At 33.6% G+C, this 10,363-nt stretch overlaps 1 pseudogene; it reads right to left on the reverse strand.

Moving 5' to 3' along the window:
- Positions 1-185: 185 nt before the first annotated feature.
- LOC149892182 (uncharacterized) lies at positions 186-3,183 on the reverse strand (annotated as a pseudogene).
- Positions 3,184-10,363: the final 7,180 nt, after the last annotated feature.

The raw sequence follows: 10,363 nt of genomic DNA on the forward strand, positions 1-10,363 counted from the left end.
GGTTCTAAGTCAGACAACTTTAACAATTTGTAACACACACACACACACACACACACACACACACACACACACACACACACACACACACACACACACACACACACACACACACACACACATATATATATATATATATATATATATATGTGACAATATATATATATATATATATATATATTAGGGTGGCCCTTATATGATGATAAAAAATTAAATAAGAGCAATGTTAAGTCTGACCATTTTAAATGGTTCCATTTCATACAAAAAAATTATGTGTAAAGTTTCATAAAAAAATATTAATATTTAGAGGTGGCTCAACGCCGTCAAAGTTTTCTCATATACGAATTTTTGATGTCTGTGACAGAATTCAGCACATTTTGCCATCAGTTTCATACAGAAAATTAATTCTAACTACTAAAAACAGTTCTTAATTACAGAGACAAACACAGAAACAATAGAATACACAAAGTTACACATCTTCACTTAGTTGAACTAGTTAATTGTGAAGTAAGGTGGATTTTTTCACATTCGGAAAGTTTGCCCGGTTCTGTTCGATAACCTGCAGAGCATATTGCAGCTGTTCTTCGCTCTTAAATCAGCCAGACTTTGTTGCATCTTGGATCAAGGCAACTCCTCGTTCTGCATGGTCGTTTGTTACTGCCTGGGATTTCACGATTGCCTCTGCAACCTTGAAGTCATCTCTCCTGTTCCATGATTCAGGATCTTCGGCCAGGAATCCATCTGGCATGCCCAGAATAGAAAACAGGTTTCTGCTTCTTTTTGAGACAAAATCAGGAAGCGTCTTTTGTTGTACTGTCGCCAAGTCCACCACGACACGTTTCAAAGGTACTTCTTCTCCTTCCTGTTCTAATGATCTTTTAACAATTTCGCGTTTCGTAGTGAAATCCACTTCTGGATCGAAGAGGCTGAAAAGGATCAAATCTTCTGACAGGTACCAAAGATGGCCCGCAAGCTTGCGTGATGTTGCGGCACCAATATCTTGATCAGGGTAAGCCTGGAGTTGTTGAATAAGTTGTAGATCATTCCTAGCGGCTTTGTAAGCCAGAGGCGCCAAAAACCAGAACGTGATATAAACCTTTGCAAGAAATATGTTCACACGTAGGAGGCCACGAGACTCTCGCAAGGTCAGCTTAAACTGTGATCGAAACAGCCAAACCTTTATACTGTAAATGGCTTTCGCCATCCATCGAGCTTGATGCATTGACCCAGGCGCTCGAAAATTCTTCCAATCTGTAGGCTTTCTTCCTAAAAAGATGAGCATCAGTTTGAGCAGCTCGCGATAGTCATCTCGTGGCTGATGATCTTGCAGCTGCTGTTCACAGAAAACAATGATTACATGTTTGACTTCGGAGAGTTCAGCTGAGGCAACATCATCCGAAAAGGCATCTTCATAACTTTCCTGGTCAAAGGATGACCACTGTGCTTGAAATCGTTTGAAAACGAGTATTTCCGGAGCTTTACTGGGTCCCATACAGACACAAAAAGCAGCAGCCAATACCAGTTCCATGATGTGATGTCGACAACCAAAGTGCAGTAGAGGCCGCCCTAGTAGCTGTTCGAGAAGAACGCAAGCGCCAGACAGCCGACCGGTGTTGGAAGAGGTTGTATCGAAACACATACCATGGACAAAGATTTCCAGCTCCCATTTTCGGATAGCATCATAGACTGCTTTGGCCTCGTCTTGTCCAGTGCCTAAAAAGTAATTTATAGTAGTCTTTATTAAAGTTTGTCTGACATGATTTCACATTCACATTTCATAATAATAAATGATTTCAAAATTTATAAAAACATTTAACTAAAATAAAAGTAGGCATATATATTATGCCATTATATATTATACCATTATGTATTACCTGCAGGAATCTTTGGAATATCCAAAAGCTTTGTCTTCCCCATTGTTGTGACAAGAATGGGCAACCTATCCACCTTCTCTGTTCCAGTCAGATCTTGCATCAGCTTGCCATCCCAGTGTACTGTAAGAGCAGTATTTGGCTTGAAATGTTGAATGATTCCGGAGGCAATTTGCTGTCGGTGTTTCCGACGGAGTCGTTGGATGGTTGATCTATTCAAAGCGAGTGATTCAGCGTCTTGTCCAAGAGCCCTCGAAGCCTCAACGATGACCATCATAGCAGCCCTGTCGCTCATTTTATTTCTATCAAGCATAGATGCCAGCTGTGGTGAAACAACACTTTGGCGTCCTCGCTTTCGTGATGAAGAAGAAGGAGTAACAGTACTTGTGCTTAGAACTGGATCCTCATCTTCAGGTTCAGACTGACTTTCTTCTGAATCAGCGCTGCTGCTCTCCAACACAGCTTTATCTAGCAAGGTGTTTTTATCAAGTTGAGATCGATGTACTCTCTTTTGCAATATCTGCTTTCTCTCATTCTGCTTTTTTTGTTGTTGAAGCAGAACCTTATCGATTCCGCCCATGCAGCCAGGTCGTCCCTTTTTTCTTTGAGATTCCAGAAAGACCTTATCTTCTTGATTCTCAATTAGCTCCATGGCGTCAGCATGTGCAATGTCGAACAGTTCTTCTATTGCGGCTGAAAATGCGGTTTCATTTGTTTGTTGAGTCTCGGTCTTGCGGCTCTTGTTTTTCTTTAGACTTTTCCACTCGAAGAATAATTGCTCAAGCTTTTTAATGGAATCTTGACGATGCCTGGTTGGAATTTTAGCTCGAAACCAGAAATCTTCAACTTTCTCAATAGCGTGGGTTGCAGCCTTTCGAATATCCTCTTTCAAAACATTGTGGAGATGTAGAAAGTGACCAAGAACCTGCTTCCCTGATGGCAATTTACTACCTTCAATTCTTTCAGCAGGGCTAACAAGATAAATTTGTGAACGCAATGCCATCTGAAAATGCCAAACAGATTTATACTAATCATCATAATATTATAACATAATATTAAACTATGCAATTTTTGGCATAAACAAATTACAAAATTACACATGCCATTGACATGCCATGCAATAATACAAAACGAAATCTACAGTCATACAGACTCCCTCATATAATTATATATATAACATAATATATTTTATAATTAAATTGACATACTAACCTTTGCTGATTGCTAATATCTGTGATTATTGATAACTATTAAATAGAAATTTTATTTTGATTAATTAACAAACAACAGTAGAAGAAGAAATTTATAATACAAGATAGCTACAAAGAACTAGCACAAGATTTATTTAAATATTATATAAGATGCCCAATAGGTGCTAATATTAAATTATATTACATGTTTAGTTTTGTTTACTGAAAAAAATGACTGAAGAAAATTATGAATTAATAAAATTACTGAGGAAAATTATAAATTATTTATTTAGATATATTGAAGAACATTTTTTTATGCGTTATTACCTTTATATTTATTATAATTTTATATTTAATTATTTTTTAGATTAGTACATTATTGAAACATGATATCTAGTTCAAATTATTGATTGAAATATATTTATTCATTTAATATTCAAAATCATTTATTGAAAAGAACCTGAAATTTTTTTTCGCCGATTTTGGTATTCTCACAAAACTAAAGCTTAGTTGAGCCACCTCTAAATATTGTTCAATCCTGCTCATATTTGGCCTGAATTATTTTTTTATATATTGGAACTCATCTGAGGGGTCAGACAATGATATTTTAAAACTTCAAAAATAAGGGCCACCCTAATATATATATATATATATATATATATATATATATATATATATATATATTAGGGTGTCCCGTTTTTAGGGTCACATTTTATTTTGACTGCTCCTAGCATTTTTCTGCTGCGTATGTGTGAGAAAATGAGGTCTGTAAAGTTTTAGAGCTCTAACTTTATTTTTGTGACTACACAAGCCACCTTAAGTTTAAAAAATCATGATTTTTGGGTGAAAAAAGCCTATTTTTACAGTGCTTGTGTAGTCACAGTTTGAAAGATACAGGCTAATCTTATGTTGAACCATGTACTATTAACCCTCATTAGTTAGAAAAAAATTGGGAGCAGTTTGAATAAAACCGTTACTTAGGTTTGAAGTGAGTTCAAAGATACGCAGTTGACGCAATTCACCCATTTTTATGCGGTTTGACGCGGTTGACAAAACCAAACAAAATACTGATCTAATCATTATCAAATGGGTCTAAATCGATTTCTGAACCCTTTTCACACCTAATTAGACCAACGAAAATCCAAAATCGGTTAAAAAGTATTACTTATATGTTTAATTTTGTTTATATACTATACTAGACATTTTAACCACTAATTCTACAACATATTAACATTTTCTTTTCTTTCCACCACTCCCTTGGGGTCTTCCAGCCTTTCTTTTCTGGTCCACTGCTAGGAGAAGATCTTGTCTCAGCTCTTCATTATGGCTTCCATCAACAAAGTCCTGTATAAGCTTAACATTCCTTTCTGCAGCATCATTAGTTACAGGAATGTTGGAGATAAATTCCTTGAACTTTGTGTAGCCAGACAATCTGTTCCACATACTAGGTGGAATCTTCATCCATTCAAGCTGCTGGTTATCCATTTTTAAGATGTTAAATATCAAAATGGATTCTGAATCAACAAACTCAGACAACCTGGGCCTCTCTCCTTCTCTGTCAATGAAACCTGATACATTAACCTTCTTATACATAAATGACAGAGGAACATTTTTCTTTGAATCATTTATCATCAGGATTCTTTCAGCAATTTCAGTCTTTTCCTCATCTGACACTCCAGGATCCAGTAAACTAAATGGGATTAAAGTTGGATGAAGATACCATGTATGGTTTGCAATGCTATCGAGACATATGGCTGCAACATTAGGTCTGCTCTGCATGTATGACTTCATCTCCCAGATTGCTTCTATGTCATGTCTTGGAGAAATTACAGTCTTAGACGAGGTTAAGAACCACTTTGCATAATACAATGCTACAAACTCAGAGATGGCTTCAACTTCTCTTTTTGTAGAAGCTGTGGAAACAATATCTGTCATTTGGCTCAGAATTTGCAGCTTCATGTAATATATAGCCTGTGCCATAAACCTTGCATGATGAATTGCTCCAGGTTGTCGAACTCTCAGTTGATCAATCTCTGGGGATAAATAGAATTGAACAATTTCTGCTAGCTCCCAATAATCACCTCTGGGTATTTTGTCTTCATCCAATAACTTTGTGATGATTACTAGGGATACTCTAGCAGCATTGTCAAGTTGTTGATTTACTCCATATTTGAATTTGCAAAATTTATTTTGATCAATCTGAATAAGAGAAAACTCATCCAACAGTTTCTTGAAGAGTTGATTATCTGGACCTAAGGTTGTCCTGAAGAGCTTTGCAACATTCTTAATATGACACTCATAGATATGATGTCTGCAAGCAAGATGCATAACAGGTCTTCCAAGATAGATGTTTAACCTGGAATTTACTCCTTTTTCTTTGCCTGTATTTGACGCAGTGGTGTCAAATACTAGACCTTTAATGTCTTCTTTGAGTGAGTTTTCTTCTAAAATCTCAATAATCTTCTCAGTATGACAAGCTCCAGTAGAATCAGTGACAGGAGGTACTCCAAGCAAAAAATGTTCTCCATCACAAGTTACACTCAGTGCTAAGCGTTCTCTTTTGAGTTTCTTTCCATCAGTATACTCTTTGACTAGCTTTCCATCATAATGAAGAATCATGTTTGATCCAGCTTTTGCTCTTAAAGCTTCCCTTGCTTCCTCCGCTGTTTCCTGTATGACCTTTCTGCCAATTCTGTGTAAATTGGATTTTGACATACCTTTACTGGAAAGTCCACTTGTATTAGCCACCTGCTTTAAAATATCGGATTGAGCTCTGATACTTACATGTTTAACCTTCGAAATAAGGGCAGTATCTCCTACTATGCCAGCAGATGTAGATGGTTGTGGATCTATCTCATCTTTACTCAAGTCTATAGAATTAGAGGTGTCTGTTTCCTCTGAAGATAATTCTGTTTCACTTGAAGATGAAACCTGCAGCTCAGACTGATAACTCTGGTCATGATCTGCTCCAGACATTCTTACTCTTGCCTGTTGAGATCTTTGAGCAGAATAAATGTACCTTTTATCTTTTTTCCCAATGTACATTTTCCCGCAACTTCTTTGATCATTTATGAAAATGATATCTTCTGCCTTGTCTACCTGAGATCTTTTCTTATCTTTCTCTAATACTTGTATCACATCACTGGTCATAACATCAAAAAGAACAGGCAAAATATTGTCTTTGAAAATTATTCTTTTTTCTACTTCTTTAGTGTTTTGCCTTTTTTGAAGAGAAATCAATTTTTTGTGCTTGGCTAGCAATTCACTCATTTTCTTCTGTACTTTGTCCACTCTGGATGTTGGAATTCCAGCTTTTTCATAAATAGCAGTGACCTTTTTAACCAAACACTGACAATTTTCCTCACAAATGAGCTTGAAATCATGAGAGAATCCACAGCAGAGAAGGGTGTTATCTTTGATCTTAGGATTTTCAAACTTTAAAAAATAATAATGCTCCAAAATGTCTTTGTTAGAAGGGAGTTGATTGTCATTCAACTTGTCACTTATACTCTTAAGAAGAAATATTTCTTTCTTTTTTCTGGTTTTAGCCATTCTGTTCAATTAAGTTTACTCTCTGCACTGGAGTCAAATAACAACTATAATATACAGAAGTTTATAAAAGTATCCTATCACTTAAAGAATTATAAAGTTTTCTTTCACATAAAAAAGATAAAGTTTCTGAAAGTTCCAATAATAGTGTTCTATCACTACTTTGAAGTACTTTTGGTAATCCTTCAGTTAAGCGGTATAAAATAAAATTATTCTTTTGCTTTTAAAACGTTTCAGACATTTTTGAGACAATGCAAGAAAGCAAAATGATTTATAACTTTAACATATTATAACAGATTTTGGATTTTCGTTGGTCTAATTAGGTGTGAAAAGGATTCAGAAATCGATTTAGACCCATTTGATAATGATTAGATCAGTATTTTGTTTGGTTTTGTCAACCGCGTCAAACCGCATAAAAATGGGTGAATTGCGTCAACTGCGTATCTTTGAACTCACTTCAAACCTAAGTAACGGTTTTATTCAAACTGCTCCCAATTTTTTTCTAACTAATGAGGGTTAATAGTACATGGTTCAACATAAGATTAGCCTGTATCTTTTAAACTGTGACTACACTAGCACTGTAAAAATAGGCTTTTTTCACCCAAAAATCATGATTTTTTAAACTTAAGGTGGCTTGTGTAGTCACAAAAATAAAGTTAGAGCTCTAAAACTTTACAGACCTCATTTTCTCACACATACGCAGCAGAAAAATGCTAGGAGCAGTCAAAATAAAATGTGACCCTAAAAACGGGACACCCTAATATATATATGTATATATATATATATATATATATATATATATATATATATATATATATATATATATATATATATATATATATATATATATATATATATATATATATATATATATATATATATATATATATATATATATATATATATATATATATATATATTTATCACAAATTTTGATATATATATTTTAACAAATCTGATATTTAAAGATGTCAAAAAGCACCCAGATTTTTTTTGAATTTATGAAAGTAATAAATTTGGATTTAATAAGTTTTTTTCGTTCCCCAAAAAAATAGCTTTTATGACTTAGAACGTTTTTATATACATCGATTCACATGTCCTGCAAATTTTTTTTGGCAACTCGGGAACAATGTTTGGGATCATTATCTTGCTGTAGAATGAAATTATTACCAATTTGTCTCATTCCAGATGGTATTGCATGATGTCTTAAATTTTCTTTATACTGTTCTCTTGTCAGCTTGCCATCAATTCTGACTAAATCACCAACTCCAGATGATGAAATACAACCCAAAACTAAAACAGAACCTCCCCCATGCTTGATTGTTGGATGTAGACAATCAAGGCGATAAGCCTCTCCTACCCTTCTTCTTACATATTGTCGTCTTCTGCTACCGAACAATACAAATTTTGATTCATCTGTGTATAGTACACGGTTTAACATTCCTTCCGTCCAATTATTATGCTGTTTTGCATATTTAAGTCTTTTTTCTTTATCGCCACGACGTAGTAAAGGCTTTCGAACTGCAGCACACCCTCTTAACCCAGCTTTTAGCAAATGTCTTCGAATGCAAGATGAGGAAACATTTCTCCCAGTCGCAGACTGAATGTCTTGGGCTAGTTCACTGGAGGTTTTTTTCCGATTTCGCAGAGACACATTTTTAAAATACTTTATGTCATGTTTTGTAAGATTTGGAGGTCTTCCACTTCGAATTTTATCCTCAATAGATCCCGTATTTTTAAATTTTTTTATAATTTCTCAAATGGCTGTCCTTGAATATTTTGTTTTTTGGACAATTTGTCGTTGAGAATAAACTCCTTCATGAAGCACGATAATTTTTTTACGTTCCAGTAGTGGAATTTTACTCATTTTATTACTTAAATAACAATAAAAATAATAATACAAAAGAAAAAAAAACAAAAAAACAACGTAAATTATAAGTTTCGCTCTTAGAAAAACAAAAAATAATATTAAACACACAGTATCTATGCAATATCTTTGTAAACTGTACTATCATCTAATATGAAGCCTTCACAGTAATAAATAAACAAAAATGCAAGAGCTAAGTAAAAACAAACGAGCTGATACGAATTGGGTTTAGATCAGCATACAATAAAAATAAACACGTTAGATATCTAAATACAAAAATCTATGTAAAATTTTGAAAAATATTACTTTTGTTTGTTAAAATAGTGTTTAGTATTGTTTGAAGTTAGACATTATTTTATATAAAAAAATAATCGGAAGCTATTATTCAAAATCTGTTAAAAAAACACGAGTTTTAAACCAATGAATGAAGTAAAGGAAGACGGCAAATGTTCAAGAAATAATGGTTCTGAAACTATTGTATACTTACAAGAGAAAGGAGAAAGAGATGCAGTTGTTAAAAAGGAACAGCTTGAATTAAAAAAAAAAGTCTTCAGATATGTAAACACTATTTCAACAACAACAAACAATGTTGCAACAACAAGTGCAGCAGCAAGCATCAATACTAGAAATAATAAAACAACTTTTCTGGAAATAATTGATATTTATTTGTATATTGTTGTACTTTTATTTTTATACGAAGTATTCTTCAAGGGTAGGTGGATTAATGCTAAAATAGTTAGATGTCTGTGAACCATATAAACAACTACAGGTAATATTTAGTAAGGCGCAAACTATGTACATTTTTCCCACAGCATTTAGACCAATTTTTAAGTTTTTTTTTAAATCTAAAAGTTTAAAATATTTCAAAATATCTCCAAATAACCATTCAACTAACACTCTGACTTCACTTATTTTCTTGTTCCAAATTTTCTGTTGTAGGGTTAACATTCCCTCTTAAAATTCCTGTTTGTAAATGCACTCTAAGAGGATATGCAGAATCACCGTAAATACATAAGAGGTTACCTGCAGTATCAAATGAGTGTTGTTCTAATAAATTTAATAAATTATAATCAGCTAACATTCCGCTATCATTTTTTTTTCCTTCAACTCGTCCAAGTAAGTTAATTATTAGTCCATTTGGAGCAACAATAGATTGAAACTTTAGACTATATATCTTTTTATGTGCATTATATAATACTCTTTAGTTTTTTCCTAGTCTAGTTATTGGTCTAACAGTGCCATCTATAAATCCCCAGCAGTTTTGCAAGAGGAGCCCCTTTGCAATCGACAGCATCAGCAAAAATCTCAAGGTTATTTGGAGAAAGCCAGTTTTGATTAAGTGTTGTAAATAAATGAATCCAACGTTCATAAAGAAAGTTCATAACTTGATTTGAAATCATGCTCAACTGTGGAACAGGTCGTCCAATACGAGGTATCTAGTTATCTACAAGAGTATGAAAACCGTTTTAAAAAAGTGCACAGAGCCTCTATTGCAGTAACTTTTAATCTGTTATAACATACAAACTCTTGAGGCAGTTAAAGTACATTGACTAAACGATATATATCACTACTTAAAAATCTAAATTCGCTTTTGCATTCATCGTCAGACATGTTTTCTAAATAAAATTGCCTGTAACTCCAAAAAGGTAAATCTGGATTCTTAGAGACATTTAAGTTTTACAATAGTAAGAATTCTTCATCGTCTATTATGTTTGATTATAATGCAAGAAATAAATCATTTCTAAAATTTCTTAAAGGAGCCATTTTTTAATTTTTTTGTATTGGGTTGGGAAATATATTCGTAGCGTTTTTATATTTTATTTTATTTTACAACGATTTGTTTCTGTTTGACAAAGTGTAAATATTCATTCGTTAGAGCTCTTTCTGCT

Source organism: Hydra viridissima, unplaced genomic scaffold (genome assembly GCF_058129835.1).
Source record: "Hydra viridissima isolate aposymbiotic clone 2 unplaced genomic scaffold, HvirCarnegie_v1 scaffold_2, whole genome shotgun sequence".
NCBI lineage: Eukaryota > Metazoa > Cnidaria > Hydrozoa > Anthoathecata > Hydridae > Hydra > Hydra viridissima.